Genomic DNA, 26335 nt, shown 5'->3' with positions numbered 1-26335 from the left:
TTTTACCATACTCAGCGTTACCTAGATTTTATCCTATGTCATCTTCTAGGAGTTCCATAGTTTTGCATTTATACTGCAGTCTGATTCATTTGAGGTCTTCGTCTAGATTCATGTTTTACATTTCGAAGCCCAGTTCCAGCACCATTCCTTTAAAAGACTGCTTTTGCTCCATTGTATTTCTTGTCCTTGCCCCAGTTAGAACCTGAGTTTCCACCTCCCAGTCCAAAGATTTTTCCATTTGTCCTATTGCTACTGTGGAAAAATGAAGAGACAAAATCAACATTATGATGCCTGCCAAATGAGTAAGAGATGAAGGGAAAATAACAAACCTCAGGCTGATCTGCGAAGGGTTTTTGTTCATTTAATTCATCTGCAGCTCTTCTTTGGTTCTAAGGGCTCCAGGAAAGCCAACACTGTATTGACAGCAGCATTCTTCAGGCCTCTGTGTGAGTGCAGCACACTCCACATACTTGACAGCCTTCAGATCACAGGCCAGCTTTTCAGCGCACCCTGCAGTTACAGGCTTCCGCTTGTTCTTGGCAAGTTTGTCAATGGCAGAGTCTTTGAACAGTGGTGAGTTATCTCAGGCACACACTTTTCCTTCACATTTTCATTGAGAGACCTCTGAAAAACAGAGTGGAAATACATCTGTTTGTGGATAACTCAGCTGTCATATTCTGTCATGGTCCTCTTGTCCCGAAATATCAAAAAGCACCAATCATAACTGTGACTGCATAGTTGTCAAAGACAGCCAGCACATATTTGGAAGGGTATTTGTTGCATCAGGAGACACGTTTCACAATTAGCATCACTACCCACAACAGTGCACTTAATTGTCTGCATTGCTGAAATCATTCGCATCCACTTTGAATGCTTCAGATTTGAAGTTGACCTCAGCTTCTCCACTGATGGATTGAGCACTCTGCAGTACTTGACATTGGGTAATGTCTGTCCTGCAACTTTGTTCTTCAACATTGAGTTGGCTGCTCTGTGTCTTTTGTCTGTACATACAAACTAGGTCAGTGTCCACAAAACAACCTCCTGGGATTTTATTGGGATTGCATTGAATCTATAGATCAAGTTGGGAAGAAGTGATATCTGACAATGTTAGATTTCCTTTTCATGAGTATGGAATGTCTCGCCATTTACTTAATTCTTTTTTATATCTTTTATCAGTTGTATAGTTTTCTTCATATAGATCTTATATTTATTTTGTCAAATTTGTACCTAGCAATTTCATTTTATATGATATTATTGTAAATGGTAATATGCTTTTAATTCAAATTTTACTTATTCATTATTGATATATAAGAGAGAAATTTATTTTTGTATTTTAACTTTCCTGTAATTGTTTGTTAGTTCCAGGAGTGGCCTCATACTTGCTAGGCAGGTGCTTTACCACTTGAGCCACTTCACCAGCCCTTTTTTGTGTTGGATATTTTCTTTTTTTGCTGGGGGGGTTCATTTTCATTAGAATATTTTCATTGTACCGGGGGATTCATTGTGCCAATTCCAAATAGCCTTACATTGTATATTGGTTTGATTGCTCCCATCTGTGTTGATATTTTTGAGTTAGGATATTATGAACTATTTGCCTAGACTAGCTTCCAACTATAATCCTCCTGATCTCTGCTTCCTGAGTAGCTAGGATTATAGGTGTGAGCTACCAGTGCCCAGCCAGCAATATTTTTTTTGTCAGTTATTTTGGATTTTCTACATAGTTGATCATGTTACCTACAAACAAAAACAGTTTTATTTCTTCCTTTTTATTCTGTACACGTTTTATGTCACTTACCTGTCTGATTGCATTAGCTGGGATTTTCAGCACAATGTTGAAAAGCAATGATGATGGGGGACATCCTGATCTTAGTGGGAAATCCTGAAGTTTCTCACCATTAAGTATGATGTTAGCAATAGGTTTTTCTTTTGAATTAGTGTATATTAATTGTACAAAATAATGGGTTTCATTATGATATTTTCATTCACCTATATTATGTACTTTGATAACCCACTACCCTCTTTTGTCTCCCATTTCCCTTCCTCCTGCTCCCTTTCCTTTACCTAAATAATCTTCCATGGATTTTTCAAGTGTTTTAAAAAAATACAGATTCTGCATATGAGAGAAAACATGCAATATTTGTTTTTCTAAGTCTAGCTTATTTCACTTAATATGATCATCTCCAGTTCTGTCCATAAATATATAACATATAGATATTATAAATACATTACAAATGACATGAGTTTGTTCTTCTTTATGGCTGAATAATATTCTCCTGTGTAGATATACCACTTTTTTCCCATTCATCTGTTAATGGAGACCTAAGCTGATTCCATAGTTTGGTAATTATGACTATGCAGCTGTAAACATGGTTGTACAGGAATCTCTGTTGTATTCAGACTTACATTCCTCTGGATATATGCTCAGGAATGGTACAGCAGATCATACGGCAGTTCCATTTTTATATTCTTGAGGAACCTCATACTGATTTCCATAGTGGCTGAACTAATTACATTTCCACCACCAGTGTATACAGCTTCCTTTCCCCCTTTCATGCTAACATATTTGTTGTTTTCTTGATGATTGCCGTTGTGAGTGAGGTAAGATGGAATCTCACTGTCACTTTGATTTGCATTTCCTTTATGGCTATGGATGTTGAACAAGTCTTCATGTATTTATTGGCCATTTGTTGTTTGTCTCTTGAGAATAGTTCAGTTTATTTGCCTATTTATTAATTATGTTGTTTGTTCTTTTGGTGTCTAATTTTGGAGCTCTTTCTGTATTCTGAATATTAATCATCTGGTGAATAGCTGCTAAAGCTATCTCCTGTTGTAGGTTTTCTCTTGATTCTGATAATTGTTTCCTTTGCTGTGTAGAAGCTTCTTACTTTGATGTAATCCCACTTGTCTATTTTTGCCTTATTTCCTGAATAATTGGAGTCCTATTTCAGAAAGGTTACCTATGTCTAAATCTTCAGAGACTTCCCTGTGTTTTCCCCTCGTAGTTTCAAAGTTTCAGGCCTTATATTTAGATCTTTGATCTATTTCAAATTAATTTTTGTTCAGGATGCAAGCTAGGGGTCTAGCTTCAGTTGTGCATATATGGATATCCGGTCTTCCAAACATCATTTGTTGAAGAGTCTGTCTTTTCTCCAATGTATGTTTTTGGTGCCTTTGTTGAAAAATTAGATGGTTGTATCTGCATGAGCTTATTTCTTGATTTTCTTGCTGTTTTCTTTCTACTTGCTGTTTTTGTTACTACGGCTCTATATACAGTAAATTAGAAAATCTTGAATAAATGGATAAAATTCTACACAGATTTGATCTACTAAAATTGATCCAAGTCTTTTCCTAGACTTGGGAAATTTTCTGCTATAATTTCAATCAGTAAGTTTTCTGTATCTTTGATCTGTGTGTTAGTTCACGCCTTGACACCACAGATTCATAGGTTTGGTCTCTTAATTGTGTCCCAGAGGTTTTTTTTTTTAAATACTGTAATCATTTATTTTTATTTTATTTTGTTTTTTCATGGGATTGGGGTTTGAACTCATGGCTTCATGCTTGCAGAACAGGAACTCTACCATTTGAGCACAGCTCCAGTTCTCCACAGTCCTTCAATACTGTGGTCATGATTGCTTAATTTTTCTTTATTGTTATCTGATTGTAATAATCATTTGTCTTTAATCTCTGATACTCTTTTCTTCTGCCCGGTTTAGTCTATTGGTGTTTGCATTTTTAATTGGTTTATTGAACTTTTCATTTCCAGTGTTTTTTTTCCCCTTTAATCTTATCTTTTTGCTGAATTTATTATCCAAGTTGTTGGATTCTTCTCCAAGTCTTGAATTGACACCTGCACTTCATTTTCTGCTTATCTGAATCCCCTTTAATCATTCTTAAAACTTGAATTTTGAATCGTTGGCATTTCAACTATTACCATATTTTTGGATTCAGTTATTGAAGAGTTATGAACTTTTGGAGGAGTCATGTTGCCTTGATGTTTCATATTTCTTGTGCTTCCATGTTGCAGTGGATACAATGGGATGCATATCTCTTCCAGTTCATATGGGAGTTTTCTTAGTAAGTATCTTTCTTATGAGGGTTCAATCCCCAGTACCAATCAGAGAAGAGAAACAAACTGCCACAACAGCAACACCACCAAAACAAACTATATATAGAAATACAACAAAAGTCAATTAAAGACAACTAAACAGAAAAAGAAAGTAGCAAAAATTAATGTAGAATAAAGGATGTTAAAATTTAATTAAGATAAAAGTAAATATAATAAATGAACACAGTAAAGGAGGGGGCAGGGAGAGGGAAAAAGAAAGAAGGAAGGATAAATTAAAGAAAGTAAAAAGAAAAAAAAGAAAAGAATGTGAGGAGGAAGAAATGAAAACAGCAAGAGATAAAAAATCTGATTAGAAAGTACAAAAAAGTACATAAAGAAAATTAGATTAAGGTAAGAGGAGAAATAAAAATAAAGACGTAAAAAAAGAAAAACATAAAAGATTAAAAAAATAAAACCAGGGTAAAAAACAATGTTAAAACATATAGTATAAAGAAAAAAAGTAAAAAGAAAAAGAAATTACAAGGAACCAGAGAATCTTCTTTTTGGGTCCTATAATTTTGGAATCCAGGTCTGGTGTGTGTCGGGGGGGTGGCTTGTGGGGCAGTGGCTTGTGACTAGGGTCTATTATAGTTTCTCTGTCCCACATTGCTCACGGAGGGCAGTCTTGTGAAAGGTATGTCGTCAGCCTCAGGACTACATTAGCTTTAGGAGCTTCCCTTGCGTACCAGGAGCTGCTGGTGGCTGCAATGAGCTCTGTGGCCTTTGGCTCAGCAGGTTCCCATGAGCTCCAGAACCCTTCCTGTTTGTGCACTCAAGCTGAAGGTTATTCCCCAGGTGCATCAGACAGTGGAGAAAGCAAACAGAGCACTGTGCTCTACACTGGAGATGGAAATCCAAGGACACTGGACGCTGTGCCTGCTGGTCTGTGTTGTTTTTAGACCCTGCCCAGCAGTAAACACTCCGAAGGAGGGAGGAGGCTGTGAGATCAAGAGATGTATAGGACTTGGGCTCAGAGCTCTCAGTTTTGCCCAGCCGTGAGCTATACTTGGTAGGGAGATAGCTAGAGGTCAAGCAATCTGCTGGCCATGTGCTTGGAGCTCTCAGTCTGTACAGTAATCCATAGGTGATGGGACTTACTCCTTGCTACAGAGGGCTGCTAACCACCAAGCCCTACACAGCCTGAGCTTCCTGCTGCTTAAGCTTCTCAGTGTGTCTGCCTCCGACCCTCCTCCTCTTCATGTCTGCCTCTCGGGACCATCTACATATTGTATTTGATTTTTTATTCTACACTTTTAGTGGTTGCCTTGGACATTAATTTTGAAAAATTGTCAGCCCTTATTGCCGCAAATATTGCGTTTATTCCTTTCTCAAGTTTTTCTCATTCTGGTATTTTCATAGCATGTAAGTTATTCTCTTTGTAATTGCCCTATGATTTTTGGATATTCTATTCTGTCTTTTAAAGAGTTTTTTCTTTGCTTTTCAGTTTTAGAAACTTCTATTGTCATATCCTCAAGCTAAGAGATTTTTTTTTATTCAGTCTTATCCAGTCTAAGCCCATTAAAGTCATTCTCAGGTAATAGAATGCCTGCCTAGCAAGCATGAGGCCATGAATTCAAATCTCAGTACCATCAGAAAGAAAGGAAGGAAAGAAGAAAGATGAAACTACAGGACAAACCCATTTATAAGAGAACCAGGCAGACAGGTACAGAGAATAACAACTTACCAGAATATAAGCTCCCAAGCAGAAAACTCCACAGGAGGAAGTTCTGGAGTGGAAATACCTGAACAGTAATTTTTTTCTTTTTTGCTTTCATTATTTTTCAGGTAGGGTCTTATGTTTTTGCTTCAAGTCAGCCTCAGACCACAATCCTCCTACCATAGGTAGGATCTCTGCACAGTTCCTAGGATCCCATGCCTGTTCCATCACTGGCATATGCCACCACACCTGACATATTGATTGAGATGGGGTCTGCTAACTTTTTGCCCAGGCTGGCCTCAAACTGTGATCCTCCAGTTTCTACCTCCTGATTAGCTGGGGTTATAGGCATGACCCTCTGTGCCGGACCATGCCCATCTTGTTGTTGATATAAGGTCTGCTGCTTTTTCCCAGGCCACCCTCTTACCCTGATCCTCTTACCTCCTCCTCCCAAGTAGCTGGGATTGCAGGTGTGAACCACTGCACTGGGCTCCTGTGACTTCACTTTTTTGACGAAGTGTTGTCGATTTCTCAGTCTGTTCCACTTTTTACTTGCTTTTAAGGTGTAGTGGCAATTTCTAAGCTCATTACCTGCTGAGGCAGTTTATTCCTTTTTAATGCTGAATAATATTCCTATAATTTGTTTATCTGTTGATGGACATCTGGATTTTTCTAGTTTGGGGCTATTACCAAAAATCCTGTTCTGAACATTCATATTTCTAAGTCTTGTATAGCTATATGTTTCCATCTCTCTTGAATAAATACCTAAGAATGAAATCACTAGGTTATATACTAAGTTAATTTCAACTGTCTAGGAACTGACAAACTGTTTTCCAATGTGGTTCACAATTACACATTCCTGCTAGCAATTTGTGAGCATTCTAGCTGCTCCACATCCGACGACACTTAGTAGTGTCAGTGAAAAGAAGCATTTTCCATATTAATTTAGAAATGCTAGTTTCTGTTAAGCATATCATTTCATAGGAAGGGGATTAAGAGTTGATGGATCCTGTAGCACTGTTACTTTGTTTGGAAAATCTCCGAAGATACCATACTCATCTAGACATTTGATATTTAATGTATCACTGCTTTCACTTTTCACGTCCCAATATCTTCTAAATTGAGTTATTTCAGTCTGGTCCCTCAAGTAGGCAGAGCATGTGGAAGCTGACAGAAAAGATTATGGCTGCAGATTCAGTAAGGAATATATAGTGAGCTCTGAAAACCCTCCAGGTGATTGCTGTTGAGAAATCTGCTGTCAATGTTACTGTTATTTCTTTATAATTTATCATTTTCTGGTAACTTAAATTTTCTTTGTCTTAGACATTTTAGTTTCACTATGATGTGTCCAGGTATGGATTTAGTTGTACTTACCCTGCTTAAAATCCAAATATCATGATTCTTATTTTTTATTAATGCAGGAAGATACTTAGTCATCATCCCTCAAAACATTTTTCTCCTTCATTCTCTTTTCTCTTCTCTTGGAATGTTGATTAGGTGTATGTTGAATATTCTCATTCTTCTTTACTCTGTTTTTGAAATAACACATTGATGGACTTCATGTTGACATTTTCATACACCATTTCATAACACTAGATGGCTCTTAATTTCTCTGATGCAATTCCCATCATTTCTCTTTTAGTGTGCTGCATTCTGGATAAGTTCTCCAAATCAATCATCTAGTTCTCCATTTCTCTATTAATATGCTGTTTAAACCACTTACTGAGTTTTTTAGTTCAGTGATCATCATTCCAGAAGTTTTTTTTTTCCAGAAGTTATATTTGTGCCTATATTTTCATGTTTTAGGGTGTTTTGCTTTGTTTTTAATCTTTAAATGTTCATTATTATATAATTTGTAACAAATAATTCTGTCATCTAAAGTTGTTGGGAGTCTAACTACGCTTTTTGTTATTTCTGCCTATTCTAACTTAGGTGAATTATTTCATTGGTGGTTTAAGAGTTATATGTGGTAAGTTACACTTGGTAAGGATCCCGTGTAGCCTGTGTGGAAGGCATGTCTCAGGAGTGATACTTCTCAATCTTTACTGCACATTGGGTCACCTACTGAGCCTTTAGAATTGATTCAAGAGGGCATATTGAACCTTTGAGCACGTAACTTGGGCACTATGAGCGCGAGACCAAGCCATCAGTGTTTTTTAAAGCCCCACACCCAGGTTTAAGAACTATTGCACTAGAGAAAATTTGCTTTTGATTTTTACACACATTACAGCTATGTTTCTAGCCCTGGACCACTTTAATATCAGTTTCTCAACTTCAAACTGTACAGGTAGTACAGTATAAAGTCAAGAACTATGCTTGGGGAGTCTTCTTTTTTTTCTCTCACCAAATGTCTAGGTCAAGATTAATAAGTTCACTGCTATCCTACTGAGGGAACAGCCCTTTAAGGGTTAGGAGAAGAGGAAGGGCTGGATTCCACTTCCACACATTGAGCAAACTGAAGATTTTATTGTCCATTTCCATCTATCTGTAGAAATCTGAGCTGCTTCATATATGTGAAGCATATGAAGCACGTGATGTGAGTATAAATTCAGACTGTTATCATGGGATGGATAAATTGCTCTAGTGCAGAGGCCTGTATTTGAATATTAGTTAGGTATTATTGAGTTCTAATGTTTTACAAACTAATAAATTACAAACTCACCCATGACTTTTAACCATTAAAATTTTTTTCATTTTTATTAGCATATATTTATTATACAGGGGGGATTCATTTTTCCAATTCCAAATAGCCTTACATTGTACATTGCTTAGATCACCCCCATCATCCCCCCTCACCCCCTCCCTGCCCCACTTAGAGCAATTGCAAGAGGTTTCATGGTTCTGTTTCTATATGTATATGAAGCTCACTAACTATATTGACCTTTATCTCCTCCATTCACCTCCTCCTCTCCCCTCAGTATCCCCCACTGCACCTATTTTACAGTCTTGTCTTTCATTTTTAATTCCAAAGCCAATGTTAACCATTTTTTAAAATTCCCCTCACTTTGTAGCTTCAGTTTGTGATTTTTTAGACAAATGCATCGTAACCTAATATTGATACCATCTTCCCTACATATTAAATTTTTCTTCTTGCTTTTTACTCCCCGCCCCCCCACAGAGCAAAACAACAAAACCCCCTAGCTTCTTGGTAAGCAGTACCAGCAAATGCCCTGTGGGCAGTCTAAACGTCGTTGATGCTATGATACTTCTGTGCTCATGCTCTTTCCTGGTTTTGATTCTAGAATTTCCTTACCTCCCTGTGAGCTCGTCTATGCATTTAGAATCTTTGTTATATTTCATCTAACAAGTCTAGTTTTTTGTGTGTGTACTTAGACCACAATACTACAGGAAGTGAAGCCTTGTTATGATGGTAATCTATACCTTTTTGGTCATACCCTGACCTTTTCGGTCATCCCCTATTCCTGATGCCTGTCTGAACCAAGTATGAATTTGTTTGACATGGTGCACTGGGTTTACAAATGTCCACATGGAAGATAGGCTCCTGGAGCCTGAATGTACTCCTAAACTGTTTTTGGCCTGGTCTTGGCTTCATCTCACTCCAGCTGGTCTCTGTTACCAAGGTCCCAGCATGCTTTGAATTCCAGTCTACCTGAATTATGTCAACATCTATTCCTTTTCTTCTGTTTCCAAGTCTCTGTCTTCACAACTTGCCAAACTCAAGTCTGGTTTCAGTTTATTTCCTGGACTCATCTTTCCACAAAGAATTCTATCCTGGTTGCAGGGTTGTAGTACAGTTTATAGTAATGTGGGAATGAGTCCAATTTAAGATTCAGATTTCTAGGATGCCAGATGATCTTAGCAAAAAGCTTGTAATTTTCCCCTTCATTAAAAACTTAACTTACTGAGCATATAAACCCCAGAGACTTCTATTACATTTGGTAACATTTGTGCCTAGAGTATTAATTAGAATAAATGCTGAGTTACTCATTTTATCAGAAGGAGAAGGAGTTTACAGTTGAGGATAATCTTCTGATTTCTTTTTATTTGCTTAGTTCATGAGTAAGCAAAGTAATCATGGATTTCCCTGCATTCTAGTCTATGCAACCCTTTCACTTTGACACCACATAAGTAAGCTGATTTTGGTGGAAAACATTTAGAGAACCCTTGACAGTTTTGATGGATCATTTACCCCAGTTTGAACTTTCTCTTTTGGAAAGCCCTGAAAAGATCACTACTGAAACATTAGTTTTCCTGAGAAAGCAACCCCTGGACTTATGCTAATGATGTTAGTGTTTGGTTAGGAACATAGTTTTGAGGATTTAATAAAAGGTATCTGGTGGCAGGAGCACATTATGTACTGGCAATGAACCCACAGAAATGGAGAGTTAAGTGGTTGTTGGTGATTAGCAATCTAACAATCTTTAATCTATCAGTTCCATCCTTTGGGTTTCTAGGGCCCTCTTTCGATCATTTTGTCCTCATTTTGATTTCCTTTCCTACTTTCTCTCTTTCCTTTCTTGGCAGTACCCTCAAAAGGAGTTAGAGGTTCTCCCAGAAGTTGTCTTTGAAGATTGTTGCAGTGTGTATACCTGTCAAAAAGAATCGACCAAACCCTATTGAAAGCTGTTTTATACATCAAGTCCTAAGCCCAGATCACCCCCTCTGTTCTGATCTAATCATCCCGAATGATTTGCAAGGAAACCATCAGAGCTAATTATAGAACTCAGAGTGATTTTCAGATGCCTTTTTCCCTTCATTTACTCATACAGGGCATTCAGGAATTTTGTACTCTGGATGAACTCAATTTACATTTTTCTTGGGATGGGAAAAGTAAGGGTTTTTTAAAAAATTATTTTGAAAGCAAAACTCTTCAATTTACTTAGGAAGCATTTCAATTCTATATAGTTTTCTTTCTCTTTGTTTCCTTTCCTCTCTTCTCCATCCATTCTTTCTTTCAATCTTGGTAGCTTGGAATATAACTAAATCTTTGAGAAATGGACATTGTTAAAGGCAAAGTATTATTTTAATTACAAAAATGTAATTTAGAATGAAATGTCAGGTTTGGAAAGAACCTAATGTTCCTTTATTTCAGTCATATAACTAATGCTTGAATCTCTTCAACTATATTTACAGCCCATAGTGGGATACTCACATCACCTATGGTGGTGGGGAACTCCCTTGTCCTAACATTGCCTGTTACAACTTTAAACTTCTCTGTTGCTTCATTACTGTTTATGTTGGGCTAGAGATATACTTTAGTATATCTACTGATTTTTAGTATTTTTCTTTGGTACCATATTGAATTGTATTATTCAAAGGTCAGCCTGAAATCCAGGGTTGTGAAATAGTTTTAACTGCATATGACCAGCATTAAAAGAGGAGAAAGAGAAGAAGTAATAGAGTAGAATGGGAGTAGAATAGAAAATATCAAGAGAATATTACAAATACTAAAGTTTTCATGAGACATTTGCCTTAATTATATAGTTAAGGTATTTAGTTAATATCTATGTGTACTGGATTTCAGTAAAAAAAAAAATTAAAACTGCCGAATGGAACCTGTCTAGCTTCTCTAGGTCTGTTGACCTAGTTGAGCCATCTTCATGCCCAAGGTCTTTCCTTTTCTAAGCTAAACATTTCCATTTCCTTCCACTCACCTGTATGTGTCATGGTCTCACATCTTTTTGCCATTCTGTGTCCACCCCAGTGTACCTGTTTTATATGAAAAATTGGGATCTGGAATCAAAAAGCATGTCCTTAGCTGTGTTCTACTGAAGCAGAGGCAAGTTGGACTATGCTATTCCTGATTAGGAGAATGCACTTCAGTGCATTTTAGTGCAGCATGAGAGTATGTGAAATCTGAAGAGACTGTGTATCATAGCTGCTAAATGCCCAGATGGAGGCCTGGCTGTGGAGTCTAGTTGTTTAGTTTGTAGCCGCTTAGTTAGTGTAAGCCTAAGGGTAAACTGAATGGTAATTGTGGGCAGGTTATCTTACTTCTCTGTGCCTCAGTTTCCTCACCTATAATATAAGGATATTTTATGACATTTTGGATACTTCATAATATTTTAGGTCTATGTATTATGAAATATGAAGGCCTTACTATGTGACAGCATTACAATAGGCATTTTACACACATCTCCCTTTGTCAGTGTTGTATCCCTATGAGACAGGTATTGTTTCCATTTTGGAGATGAGGAAAATAGGGTCACATAGGTGGTGAGGTGTAGAGCTGGGACTTGAACCCAGTTCAAGTGTGATGTGAGAATAATTGTGGAGCAGGGTTCCCTTAGAATTAAAGTTTAAACAGAAGTTCTTGTAAACTTGAAGACTTCCTTTCAATGCAATGAAATTTGTCTTCCATATCTAATTCTTCATTTCATTGATGTCTCACAGACCTGCTTTAAATTTTTATTTTACTTTCATAAAGGTGAAACTATTAAAACAGATGTAGATGAGGTAGAACTCTGGGGGAAAAGGAATAATAATTTTGGGGAAACTTGCAGTTGTCTTATAAAACACAGTTGTCTAGTAATCTGCTTTTCCTCAAAAATGAAGAAAATAAAATAAGTACCTGTGTGTAGCCTCCCGGCAGGGGAAGAAACTTCTTTCTGTGGAATAGATGGGTGCACCAAAGCCTTTCAGATTATTTCCTGTCTTCACAAATTCATCTTTCTCCCTGCTTTGATAACTGTGATAGCAAGCTTAATTTTCACTGCTTTATATCAGCCTTATTCCAAAAAGGATTTCAGTTTCTGTTGACTAATCAGCAACATTAGCATATTATTTCTGAATTACTAAAAAGTAGACCCTATAAAGACAGCAACCCACACTGTTCTGCTCACTGCTGCATTTTCAGCTCCAAGCAACAAGGCACATGGTCACATTACTTGAATATATGAATGAGTGGATGGATGCAGGGCCCTCTCCATGTTAGCTTTACAAGCTTTTCTATATCACTGGTATTTTCTTTTGTTGTTCATGAGCTGAGACGTTAGAAATATGGTTATCTTTGCAAAGTCAAATTCACTTCCAAGATTTTTCCTTTGTAAGCTTTGTAAAGATTTAGTCTGCGCAGTGGCTGGTTATCTGTATGACATAAGGAGTAGAAAAGAGCTCTTGCAAAGGTGAGGCAGAGACCTCTCACTGTCACCCTCAGTCCCCTTCACAAGCACAAAATAGTTACAGAAGCTGCTGTGGCATACTTGCCATGTTGACACTTCCAGCCTCTCAGTGGAAGGACAGCAGACATGGGGATCCAGGACAGAAGAGCCTTTATATGCAAGACCCCAGCACATCTAGAGAGCAAGGTCTGAACCCACAATTAACTCCTTGCCTCTCTTGCAGACATCCTGGGGAGTGAGAGGCAAATTGCTTTGGAGAACCTTATTTCTTTCTACTTTTCTTCAAAAATGAAGGAAAGACACTGTAAGCATTTTATAAGAAAACAACTGCACAGTTTCCCCAGAATTACTCCTTTCGCCCCTCTACATTTGTTTTAATCGTTTCACTAATCTGAAACCATATCAGGTTCAAGTGAAATATTTTAATGTTTACATTTATTTTTGGATTTATATATCACTAAATATTTAAAACTTTACCTCAAGTACTTAATTTGAAGCAGTATCAATTGGAGAAAGGTATAATGTACATAGAGAACATCCTAAATTGGCTTAAGAGATCTTTTTTAAAAAACGTGTTTAAAAATGTTTCAAATTTCCTTGCTCAAGAGCTTCAGTTTTGTTAGTAACAAAAGGTTCTTAACAATGTAAAATCTGGAAAGGAAATGTGATGGCCTAGTTATGAACCAGATCAGCACTGCCATCTAGTGGTAACTACCTTAAATTACAAGGTGAAAAACTAGCATGAGGTTTGGGAAACTAAGAAATTCTCTGTTCAGTGACTTACATAGAGCATAAAAGTATTTCTCACTATTTTAAGACTTTGGGTTTATGTAGTTAAAGGGGGTTCTTCCTTTTACAAACATAGCAAAGACTACAGTTTGCTACAAGGTCCCTTAATATTTAATTTTTTAAATATACAGAAATATTGAAAACAGTAGCTATAATTTCAAAAGGATTACATGAAATCTTTCTTTGTAGCAGCAGCAGTTTCATGTGTAACAGCACCTGGGATTATTGGTTAAATTGGAGACGTCTATAATGTAAATATGGTAAGCATATATAGATAAGCCAAAACACCTATGATCAGATGATGATCTAAGTACCTCCTCTGTGCTGTTGTGTGGTAACACAGTCATTTTTTGTTCCTTTAGCAGTTAACAAATTTTGGTGGATCTGATTGGAAAAATGATATCTACTTATCGGTTAGCTTTAAATCGGTAGTGGCTAATGCATGGAATCTTTTAAGTTTCTAGAGTAATTATATTTTAAAATGCCAGCATTTGCAAAAAATTCAGTCATTTTACTTTTTCCTTTACGAAGACACACTAGTTTGGATTTAGCAAGAATCATCTCCTGGGCCAGTTTTATCCTTTGGCAATTCAAGTCTCACATCGGAGCTTCTCCAAAGTGCCTCATGAGTGCTGCATATATGTCATGCCTAGCCCATGTTGCTTTCAGAAGTCATAATTCTTTATCATATCACTCTTCTGTGTAGCTTTCTTTTTCTAATTACATGTACGTAGTGAAAGTTCACGTATTAAAGTAATCATTCTCTAGAAACTCAGCCTCTGAAAATAATCACTCTGAACAGCCTGGTGTATTATTTTCAGTTGTTGTATCTGTTAATGAAATTTCTTTCCTTTTTGAAGGGGTCAGAAGTAGGGGTACCCATCTTCATTTCCCTCCATGGTGCTTTCTTCCAGGGAATTTGCTGGCAATTTGTTTTTCTCATTTGCTGAGACAACTTTGTAATCCCATTATCATGGTCAGGAAATTTGTGTTTTCATTTTTGGTCTTACTGTTTCTCTCTTCCTACGGTGTTCAGTTTCCTAGGTGCTTGATAGCAGTGCCCATTTGTGTAGTGCTATGCAAATGTCCTACCACATTCAGATACACATCAGTCCTACCTAAAATGGTTGTAGAAAGCTTAGACTTTGCCAAGTTAGCTATGTGGCTAACATACAATTTGAACCCTCTTTGATTGCACATATGCCCAGGTAAACCCTCCTAGTTCCATGACTTTGAATGCCATCTATATTCTCATGGCTCTCCAGCCCTGACTTCTCTGAGCATCATTCTTGTATGTCCATGCTTATCTATTTTTATATATTTGTATACCCATACTTACCTATTTTATATATTTGTATATCCATACTTATGTATTTTGTTTTGTTTTGAACATTCTCCCTTGATGGCATGTCAAACATGACTTAACAATAAAGAAATCCATAGATGGAGGAGGTGAATTCAACTATGATATAGCTGATATATTGTAAGAACTTTTGCAAATGCCACAATGTGCCCCCAGCACAATTAAAAAAACAAATCCTTTATGTCTTTACCATGATTCTATTTCTCCCAAAGTCTTCTCCATTTTGGCATAATTGGCACCCACTTGCTCAAGCAAAAGCCTCAGAGTAATTCTCAATTTCTCTCTTCCTCAAACTTGACATTAACCCATTGGGAAGTGCTATGCTAAGTACCCCTCCCAATCTACTTTTTTCTCTTCCTGGGCTAACATAGTTGCTTCCCAATTGGATTTCCTTCTTCCACTCTGCCCCTCACCACCATTACTTGCTATCCCATTACCTTGTTTTGAAAATTATATTTAACAATATACTATTTATTTATGGGTTTGTGATTTATCTTACCCTCATCTGTAAGGCAGAACTCTGTGGTGAGCTCTGCAAGACAGAAACTCAATCCTGTCACCTGGAGTCCCCTGGCAGTTGTAAGTTTTATGTGGAATGAATACATGAATGATTCAATGAACAAATGAGTGAATGAAGGCAGCGATCTGGCACTTTTCAGTAGTTGAGGATTCAGGAAAAAATATTCCTTTGCTAGTTTTCTCAGGATTCTTTTGTGTAGCATTGAAAGAGTTGAAAGACTTATTTCTTTTTTTTGTGTGTGGGGGGGTTTTTTTTGTTTTTTTTTCTTTTATTATTCATATGTGCATACAAGGCTTGGGTCATTTCAAGACTTATTTCTTAATGTGCTCATGAGATTGAAATTAGAGTCTTACAATCTTCAAACTAGAGTATCATTTGAGCTCTGCTGCATGCATCTCATGCTCTCTGAGATCTTTCTGAGACATGTTCTATGGAAGTTGGAAAAGCAAACCAATTAGAGTTCTTTCTTGAAGAAGCCCGGTTCAGTAAATGAATGAGAAGAAATGTGTGCTTGTTGAGAGCACCTATGCTTCAACATTGATGGAAAAGAGAACAAGGAGAGGGAGGCACAAAGCGTCTGGACTGCCCTTCTGCAGTAAAGGTTAACTTTGAATACAGAGAAAATTGGTATTAGGCTACTTTGGTACTGGGATGATTAATAAAATTTTAAAACTGGGAACCTAAAATGAATGTCTCATGATCCTGAAATACTATATTTAGAACAAAATCAATGACCATTAAAAAATAGAAGGCAAAGTGAGAGAAGGGTACAGGGAGAGATTGATTGATCATTGTATATCTAGTGTAATGGAAAATTTCTTTTTGCATCAGCAACATCCAGGTTTTGATTCTGGTCATGCCAGCCGTCCTTGGGCATGTTATTGCTTCTGGAATCCAGACTTCTCTATTAGAGATTTAGGATGATCACCTAAGATGAATCTTGGGAAAGAATTCTTAGACGTATAATGCATAATACAAAAATAGTGTACTGTCCTGATTGTCATCATCTCACCATTCGGACATGCGGACCAAGCTCTTCATTCTCTTGCTCTTTGCAACTTTGGGGACCCAGAACTCCAGTATCTACAAAGAACTCAGAGATCATAAAACAATCTAAATAGTTTTATTTTGTATTTTTACTTTTAAAAGGGGTTTCATTGTGATATTTACGTACATGTACATAATATACTTTGATGAAATTTGCCCCCTGGTACTCTTTCTTCTCTCCCTCTCCCTTTTAAAACAGTTTTAGTGGCTTCCATTATGCTATTTTCATGTGTGTATATTCACCCTCTTTTTCCCCTCTTCTTCCTGTTGTTTCTCCCCCAAACAGTCCCTCTTTTACAATCATGTCATATTATTAATTTTTTGGTCTAGATTCCACATATGAGTGAAAACATGTGATACTTGTTTTTCTAAGCCTGGCTTATTTTGCTCAGCATGATAATCTCCACTTCCATCTCATTTTCTTGCAAGTGACATAGTTTCATTCTTCTTTATGGCTGAATAATACTGCAATATATATATGTACCACATTTTCCTTATCCATTCATTGGTTGTTGGGCATTTAGGATGATCCATAATTTGGCTATTGTGAATAGTGCTGCAATAAACATGGGTATGAAAGAATCTCTATTGTACACTGACTTCCATTTTTTTGGATCCATGCCCAAGAGTGGTATGGCAGGATCACATGGTCTAAATAGGTTTAAATGAGTTCTCTGGGAAACTTTTGCTTCTTTTTTAATTGATTGTTTATTTGTAGCTGAAATTAACAATAAGAAAACACTATCACTATTACTATTTGTGAGCCTTTATGTCTTTATTATAAATTTGTAAGCATCCTCCAAGGTCTCAGAATGAAATCTTGTTTGGCTATATCAGGAGGAGAGAGAACAAGGGCTTTTATGTCTTTAAAAGCAATCACAGGCTCAGGTCTCTGAAAGCGTATTAACTGCCAAGAATAGCACCTCTACAACCATTTGTTCTTAACAAATTTTCCATCTTCTTTTTTTTTTTAAATCCAGACTATTGGTGCACTTTAATGCCACTAGTGTTTCTTAAATTATTTTAAAGTGATATTAATTTTTGTTCTTAAAATAAAAGAAAATGAACCTGAAAAAGTATTATTGCATGCATTTTTATGAGTCCCATTTCAGATATCAGAAGGCATGCTTTTGAGTATTCTGGAGAAAAGTAACTTTTTAAAAAACTTCAAGCAGATTGTTTTCAGTTTAGAAATAGTGAAGATGCAATATGTGAATTGTATTTAGTTTTTAAAGCAAAATCACAGCAAAAGTGATTCCATGGCTGTTATAGCCCAAAGAGAGGTTTATAGAGACAGCAGACAGCGAAACTGAAGCTCAGTGAGAGAGGCAAATAATAAAGGAATGGAAACACTGGATGAATAACTTTCAAGCTGTTTTTTCTTGATGTCATTTTATCCTTTAAAGGCAGATAGATCATTAAAGTTAAAATTGTCTTAAAAGTCTTTTTATAAAAACAAGTAACCCAAATAAAATGAATGTTGAGTCAGTTCCATGTATTTATTTCCCCAAATTATGGAATTGATTGAATTTCCAAATCCCAAATACTAAATTTACTTAGTGTTTTTATTTGCTAGGCAACAAGCATTAGTACATCATTAAAAATATGTCCCCATTACTTAGGTCGAGTAAATACTCCTTAGTGAGATGAGGCAGACTTACTGAAGTGGAGGCTCTTGCACACTGACTGGGGAAGGTGAGGAGAGGATAAAGGAGGCATAGCTTTCCATGTATCTGCTCTTTCTTCCCAAGATGCATTTCCTTCTGGGTCATCTGGTAAACTCATACTCACTTTCTCAACACCCATTTCAAGCATCCGTGATGACTTTACTAACAACCCCAGGTGGAAAGTTGCTCCTTTCTGTACCTTTCTACTGCAGCCTCATCTGCACCTCTGTTATTTCATGTCATGCACCAAGAATAATTTGTATTTGTTTCTGTGTGTCTCTGGCACCTATGTGACACATGGTAGGAACTTAATAAATGTTTGCTGAATGCACAGATAAAATGGTCAATGATAGCTCCTGATCACTGCATAACATAGATTCTGCTCACAGAGATGTGGTTCCTGGCCTCATCCTTTTCCTGGGTCAAAGTGTAGGGGTGGTGGGACAGAAACTCTCCTGAGGAGAAGCAGATGGCTGGACTGATTATTCAATAACTATTCCCTGGGCTTCCCACATGGAACCAAGTTCTGTGGGGAAAGACTAGACGTGTAAAGTTCACTGCATCTGGGTTTTTTTGGGGGTGCTTAGGGGGAGAAGTCTCCCAGTTGATTCAAGGCACAATTTATTTGTAGGAATCATTTAAAGGGAAATTGAAAGCTACATTACAAGAGTTGACTCTGTGTATATAAGGAAGCTAGAAAAGTTGGAAAGCCCTGTGAGTTTATGGAGTCGGGGAAGGCTTCCTAGGGGAGCCACAGGTTAATTTGGGCTCGGCATTATTGACCGAAGGAAGGGCTGAGGAGGTGGCAAACCTTTAGGCTAGGTGGGAGTTGAATGGTTGACTGTGTGGGAATTGACTTGTGGAAAAGGGTTTTCTCTGGGGCCCAGAGATCCTTTGTAGAATGTGGACAGGTTTCAGAGATGCTTCAAACCTCTCTGAATTTTCTGCCAAATATTGTTTGTATATGTACATGGGAAGTTTTCCAGGTATTGAGTTCATCTTTAAAAGATGTAGATTTCAAAGCAATGTTAAATTTTGTAATTTAAATAAAAATCAAGTGGTATTATAATCATTTGTCTTTTGTGGTGTCTTAAAGAAAGGGAAAAAAGGGAGAATTCAGGGACAGGAAAAGGAGTGGGAAGGAAGGGCAGAAGGATGTTTAGGAAAGATAGTAGCAGAAGGTACCAATACTTATTAAGCGTTCTTTTTCTGACAATGTACCATAGCCATGAGACTTCTTCAGCTGATTATCAAGAGATCCTCAGTTTTGGGGCCTATTGGAGAGAAAATAAATAATGTGCTAAAATGAATGAAAATTTGTGTCATTGTTGCCCAGATAAAAATATACTGAATTCAAAGGTAGAAAATTCTGCAGAATGGTGTGAGATTTTTAATTTGTTATTATCTTTATTTTAGTCAGCTAAAATCACTTTTTAGCTTTTTGAATTTAGGAATTTATCTCTTAGTAAAAATACGTATTTTATAAAAAATGTAAATGTAATTAACTTGATTTGGTTATTTGCCATAAATGCATATTATGTTAATTTTGGAGACTTAATTTCTAGAGAAAACATGTCAGAGCCCCATTTTTTTGGCCATTGCCAACTTGAAGTCAGTATACTAACATATCAGAGAAAAGATGATGAATTTCTACTTCTACTTTAGTGAACATTCACTCTCAGGTGTGTGCCAGCAATTTCAGCTACTTGGGAGGCTGATCAGGAGGACTGAAGTTCCAGGCCAGCCTGGTCCCAACTTTTTGAGATTCCATCTCAACGGAAGAAATTTGGCATGGTAGCAGGCACCTGTCATTCTTGATGATGGCAGGATGTGTGAGATAGGAGAATGTTCCCCCAAACTGACCTGGGTAAAAATCAAGATGCTGTTTCAAAAATAATCAGAGAATACAGGGCTAGAAATGAGGCTCGAGTGGTAGAGTGCAAACATGAATCCCTGAACCCCAGATGAATTCAAACCCCAGTACCACCACCACCATGAACAAATATATTCTCCTATCTAACTGCTTCCCTTGTATCTGGTAGCCGTTCTCCCTCAATATCCCCTCCCCATTGTTCCCAGGCTCTGATAACAACTACTTTCTCCTTCTGTGGAAATCATTGCTTTAGCATCCACATATAAATAGTACAACGTACTTCAATCACATTCACCTTCAATCACCTCTCTTGTCCTCCTCCTCCTTCCTGCTAGCTCTCCTCCCCACAAATAGTCCCTCTTCTACTTCCATGTTTTTAATCTAGATTCCTCATATGAGAGAAAATATGCAATATTTGTCTTTTGGAATTTGGCTTATTGTACTTAACATAATGATCTCCAGTTCCATCCATTTTCATGTAAATGAAATAGTTTATTCTTCTTTATGGCCGAATAATACCGTTGTGTATATGCACCACATTTTATTTATCCATTCATCTGTTGATGGGCACTTAGGCTGTTTCTATAACTTGGCTATTGTGAATAGTGCTGCAAAACACATGGGTGTGTAAGTATCTCTATTGTATTCTGACTTTGATATCTTCAGGTATATGCCAAGAATGGAGTAGCAGGATCATATTGTAGTCCTATTTTTAGTTTTTAGAGGAACCTCTATACTGATTTCCATAGTGGTTGGATTAATTTACATTCCCACTGAGAGTGGATGGATAAGGGGTCTTTTCCCTCCAACATCCTCACCAACATTTGTTGTTTCCTTGATGATAACCACTCTGACTGGGTTGAGATAAATCTCAATGTAGTTTTGATTTTCATTTCTTTTATGGCTAAAGATATTGAGCATCTTTTTCTGGTTATTTGTATTTTGAGAATGGTCTGTTTGGTTCATTTGGCCATATATTGATTTTTTGTTCTCTTGGTGTTTAATTTTTTGAGTACCTTATATATTCTGCATATTAGTCCCTTGTCAGATGAATACCTGGCAAAGATTTTCTCCCATTCTGTAGTCTCTCTGTTCACTGTGGTAATTGTTTCCTTTGCTATACAGAAGATTTTAATTTTATATAATCCCATTTTTTAATTTTTTTGCTGTTGTTTCCTGAGCTATTGGAGTCCTATACAGAGAGTCAGTGTCTATACCTATATCTTGAAGTGTTCTTCCTTTTTTTTTCCTCTAGTAGTTTCAAACATTCAGGTCTTACATTAAGGTCTTTGATTAATTTTGACTTGATTTAAAAAAATCAAGGTTGAGATATAGGGACCTAGTTTCAGTCTTCTACATGTGGATATCCAGTTTTTTCAGAAACATTTGTTGAAGAGGTTATTTTTAATCCATTTTTTTGGCCTTTTTCTTGAGAATCAGATGGCTAAGTTTCTGCAGGTGTACTTCTGGGTCATCCATGCCATTAGTCTTCGTGTGTTTTGTGCCAGTTCCATTCTGTTTTTATTACTGTGGGTCTGTTGTACAATCAGGTATTGTGATACCTCTAAGCGTTGCTCTTCAGGGCCATTTCACTTCCATATGGATTTAAGATTGTTTCTTCTAAAGAACGAAATGTTATCATTCGCTGGTAAATGGATGGAATTGGAGAACATCATTCTGAGTGAGGTTAGCCTGGCCCAAAAGACCAAAAATCGTATGTTCTCCCTCATACATGGACATTAGATCAAGGGTAAACACAACAAGGGGATTGGACTATGAGCACATGATAAAAGCGAGAGCACACAAGGGAGGGGTGAGGATAGGTAAGACACCTAAAAAATTAGCTAGCATTTGTTGCCCTCAACACAGAGAAACTAAAGCAGATACCTTAAAAGCAACTGAGGCCAATAGGAAAAGGGGAACAGGTACTAGAGAAAAGGTTAGATCAAAAAGAATTAACCTAGAAGGTAACACCCACGCACAGGAAATGAATGTGAGTCAATGCCCTGTATAGCTATCCTTATCTCAACCAGCAAAAACCCTTGTTCCTTCCTATTATTGCTTATACTCGCTCTACAACAAAATTAGAAATAAGGGCAAAATAGTTTCTGCTGGGTATTGAGGGGGCGGAGAGGGAGGGGGCAGAGTGGGTGGTAAGGGAGGGGGTGGTGGCAGGGGGGAGAAATGAACCAAGCCTTGTATGCACATATGAATAATAAAAGAAAAAGGAAAAAAAATTGATCCATTGACTTTAAAAAAAAAAGGACAGTTCGTTAAGTTGAATAAATTTATCTCTATGAAAAAAAAATAAGATTGTTTCTTCTAGTTCTATGAAGAATTTGATGGGGATTGTATTGAATCTGTAGATTGGTTTTGGTAATGTAGCCATTTTCATATTATTTCTTTCAATCCAGTACAGGTCTTTCCATTGTCTAGTGTCTTCTTAAATGTTTTTTCTTTAATGTTTCAAAGTTTTCACTATAAAGGCCTTTCACCTCTTTTTTTTAGATTTATTGGTGGGCATTTTACTTATTTATTTTTTGGTTACCATGAGTAGGATTTTTTCCCCTGATTTCTTTATCAGCATTTCTGTTGGTATATAGAAAAGCTACTGGTTTTTATATGTTGATTTTGTATTCTATTAGTTTGCTGAAAGGGTTTATCAGGCCTAAGAGTTTCTGGTGGAGTTTTTGGGGTCTTTTAGATATAGGATCATGTCACTTGCAAATAGGAATATTTTTGTTTCTTTCCTGATTCTATTCCTTTTATTTATGTCTTTTGCCTTATTCCTCTAAGAATTCAGTCACTATATTGCCTAAGAGTAGAAAGAGTGAACACCCTTAGAGGACATGCTTTCTGTTTTCCCTCATTTAGTACAATGTTGGCCATAGGTTTGTCATTTATAGCTTTATTTTGTTGGGACATGTCCCTTCTATTCCTGCTTTTGTCAGGGCTTTTATCATGAAGAGATGTTGATTTTTATTCAAGGCTTTTTCTGCATCTATTGAGAGCTTTGTCTTTCATTGTGTTTTTTTATTTGCATGTGTTGAACCATTTTTGATGATGGTGTACTATATTTTAATGTATTCTTGCACTTCGTTTGCAAGTATTTTACTCAGGATATTTGTGCCTGTGTTCATTAAGGAAATTAGTCTATAGTTTTCTTTTTTCATTATATCCTGTTTCAGTTTTGGTAGTAGGGTAATACTGGCCTCATAGAATGAGTTTGGAAGCATTCTTCAATTTCTATTTTATGCAATAGATTGAGGAACATTGGTGTTAGTTCTTTTTTAAAGGTTTAGTATAATCTAGCAGCAGATCTCTACAGAATTGAGCATTTCTTTGTTAGGTTCCTCTTTATTATGGCTTCAATCTCATTGCTTGTTATAAATCTGTTTAAGTTGTTAATATCCTCTTGGTTCAGTTTTGGTAGGTCATATATGTCTAGAAGTTTATCCATATCTTCTACATTTTCCAACTGATTGGGATATAAGTTTTCAAAATATTCCCTAATGATCCTCTGGTTTTCAGTGGTATCTATTATAGTAGTTCCTTTTTCATTTCTAATTTTATTGATTGGTCTCTCTTTGTTTTGTTAGTTTGGCTAAGTGTTTACCAATCTTGTTTATCTTTCCAAAGAACCAACTCTGTTTCATTGATACTTTATATTATTCTTCAAGTATGCATTTCATTAATTCCAGCCCTATTCTTTATTATTTCTTTTCATCTACTAATTGTGGGTTTGCTTGATCTCTGTTTTCTAAGAACTTGAAGAGCATCATTTGTTTATTTTTTGAGATTTCTCTGATTTATTTTAAATGTAGGTATTCATAACAATAAACTTTCTTAGAACTGTCTTCACTGTAGTAAAAAAAATGTTCTGGTAAACTGTGTTTTTATTTTCATTTGTTTCTATGGTTTATGTAATTTTTCCCTTGATTTCTCCCATGACCCACTACTCATTCAAAATCATATTGTTCAATGTCCATTTGTTTGTATAGCTTTTGTAGTTTCTCTTGCTATTGATTTCTAATTTGATTTCATTATAATCTGATAAGATTAGAAATTATTTCATGTGTGTTTGTATTTGTTAAAACTTGCTTTACAGCTTAAGATATAGGCTATAAAGATATGATCTATCTTGGAGAAAGTTCTGTGGACTACTGAGAAGATTGTGTTTTGCAGCAATTGGTGAAATAGTCTGTAGACTTGTGTTAAGTGCATTTGATCTATGGTGCAGTATGACCTGAAGTTTCTTTTTGGTTTGTTTGCACGATCTATCTGTTGATGAGAGTGGAGGATTGAATTGACCACTATTACTGTATCTGGACCTATCTGCCCTTTATATACTGTAGTGTTTGCTTTACAAAATCGGGTGTACTAATGTTTGGTGTACACATATTTACAATCATTATATCTTCCGTTCCCTTTATCAATATGAAGCGACTTTATTATTTTTTTTAAAGTTCATTATGTCCTTGCTATAATTTTATTCTGTGCAGCCTTGCTTTTTTTTAATTGTTGTGCTGGGTGGGAATACATTGTAGCATTTACAAGGGTTCTTACAGTGTAGCAAGTATATCATATTTGAGTTCACCCCCTCTACTGCTCTTTTTCACACCCCCCCCCCAATTCCTGGAACAGTTTCAGTAAGTATTATTTTTTACATACATGTGTATACATTATTTGCATGGTATTCATCTTCCTACCCCTTTCCCTACCACCTTCCTCCTCCTACCAGTGCCAAACAACCTGCCTCTCCTGTGAAGAACCTGTTCCACCCTCCTGTTCTCTGATTTTTAGAAGAAAAAACATAAAAGAGAAAAAAGAGAAACATGGCGTTTTTGCTAGTTTGAGATAAAGATAACCACACAGGGAGTTTCTTGTGTTGTTTCAATTTGTATATGTATTAAAACCCCAGTTGGTTCATCTCTTCCAGTCCTCTTCACTCCTCCCTACTCCACTTCCCATGGTGGCCCCTGCCAGTTTAAGATTTCTATATTCATTGCTGTACAGTAAACACATCAACCACATTCAAGTTTTGGTTTCCTTTCCTTGCCCTGGCCTCCCCTTAGTGTGACCGGTGTCCCATAACACTGCTGCATTTGTTTTAGCTCTACAATCTCGTATGAGGGAGAACATATGATTTTTGGTCTTCTGAGTCTGGCTAACTTCACTTAAGATGATGTTCTCCAGTTCCATCCATTTACCTGAGAATGACAAAATTTCATTCTTTATGGTTGAGTAAAATTTCATTGTGTATAAATACCACATTTTCTTAATCCATTCATCAGGTAGTAGGGCATCTTGGCTGTTTCCATAGCTTAGCTATTGTGAATAGCGCTGCAATAAACATGGATGTGCAAGTGCCTATGGAGTAACCTGAGTCTCATTCCTTTTGGTATATTCCTAGGAGTGGTATTGCTGGATCATATGGCAGATCTATGTTTAGTTTTTTAAGAAGCCTCCATATTGTTTTCCAGAGTGGTTGTACTAGCTTACATTCCCACCAGCAGTATACGAGGGTTCCTTTTTCCCCCGCATCCTCACCAACATTTGTTGTTGTTGGTGTTCTTGATGATAGCTATTCTAACAGGAGTGAAGTGGAATCTTAGTGTGGTTTTGATTTACATTTCCTTTATGGCCAGATGTGAGCATTTTTCATGTATTTTTTAATCATTTGGACTTATTCCTTTGATAAAGTTCTGTTCAGTTGCTCATGTCCTTATTGGGTCATTGATTTTTTGGGGAGTTTTAATTTTTTGAGCTCCCTGTATTTAAGTGACTTTCTTAATCCCTTCTGACTAGTCTGAGTTTGCTGTCTGCTTTGTTCAATATAAGTATTGCTACTTTCAGATTACATTTGCTTGGACATTGTTTTCCATTCTCTCACTTTCAGTCTGTGTGTCTGTGCCAGTCTAATGAGTTTCTTGCAGAAAGCAGACAGTTGGATCATGTTTTTTTTAATCCATTCAGCCAGTCTGCATCTTTTTAAAAATCTTTTTTCTTTCTTCTTCTTCTTCTTCTTTTTTTTTTTTTTTGGTGTACTGGGGTTTGAACTCAGGGCCTATACCTTGAACCTGGTATACTCTACCAGCCCTTTTTTATGATGGGTGTTTTTTGAGATAGGATCTCATGAACTATTTGCTCAGGCTGGCTTCAAACTGCAATTCTCCTGATCTCTGCCTTCTAATAGCTAGGATTACAGACATGAGCCACCAGTGCCTGGCTC

The 26335-nt window shown here is 36.7% G+C and overlaps 1 protein-coding gene and 1 pseudogene across 3 annotated transcripts in view; one reads left to right on the top strand and one right to left on the bottom strand.

Annotated features, from left to right (window-relative positions):
- Rgl1 (ral guanine nucleotide dissociation stimulator like 1) overlaps positions 1–26335 on the top strand; it is a 265738-nt gene that overhangs the window by 25470 nt on the left and 213933 nt on the right. The gene's annotated exons all lie outside the window — the stretch shown is intronic.
- Positions 367–843, bottom strand: LOC109690233 (cell division control protein 42 homolog pseudogene; annotated as a pseudogene).

The sequence above is a fragment of the Castor canadensis genome, chromosome 11, assembly GCF_047511655.1.
Source record: "Castor canadensis chromosome 11, mCasCan1.hap1v2, whole genome shotgun sequence".
In the NCBI taxonomy this organism is placed as follows: domain Eukaryota; kingdom Metazoa; phylum Chordata; class Mammalia; order Rodentia; family Castoridae; genus Castor; species Castor canadensis.
Note: the sequence above shows the minus strand (reverse complement) of the source record. Positions and strands in the feature narration are given on the sequence as shown.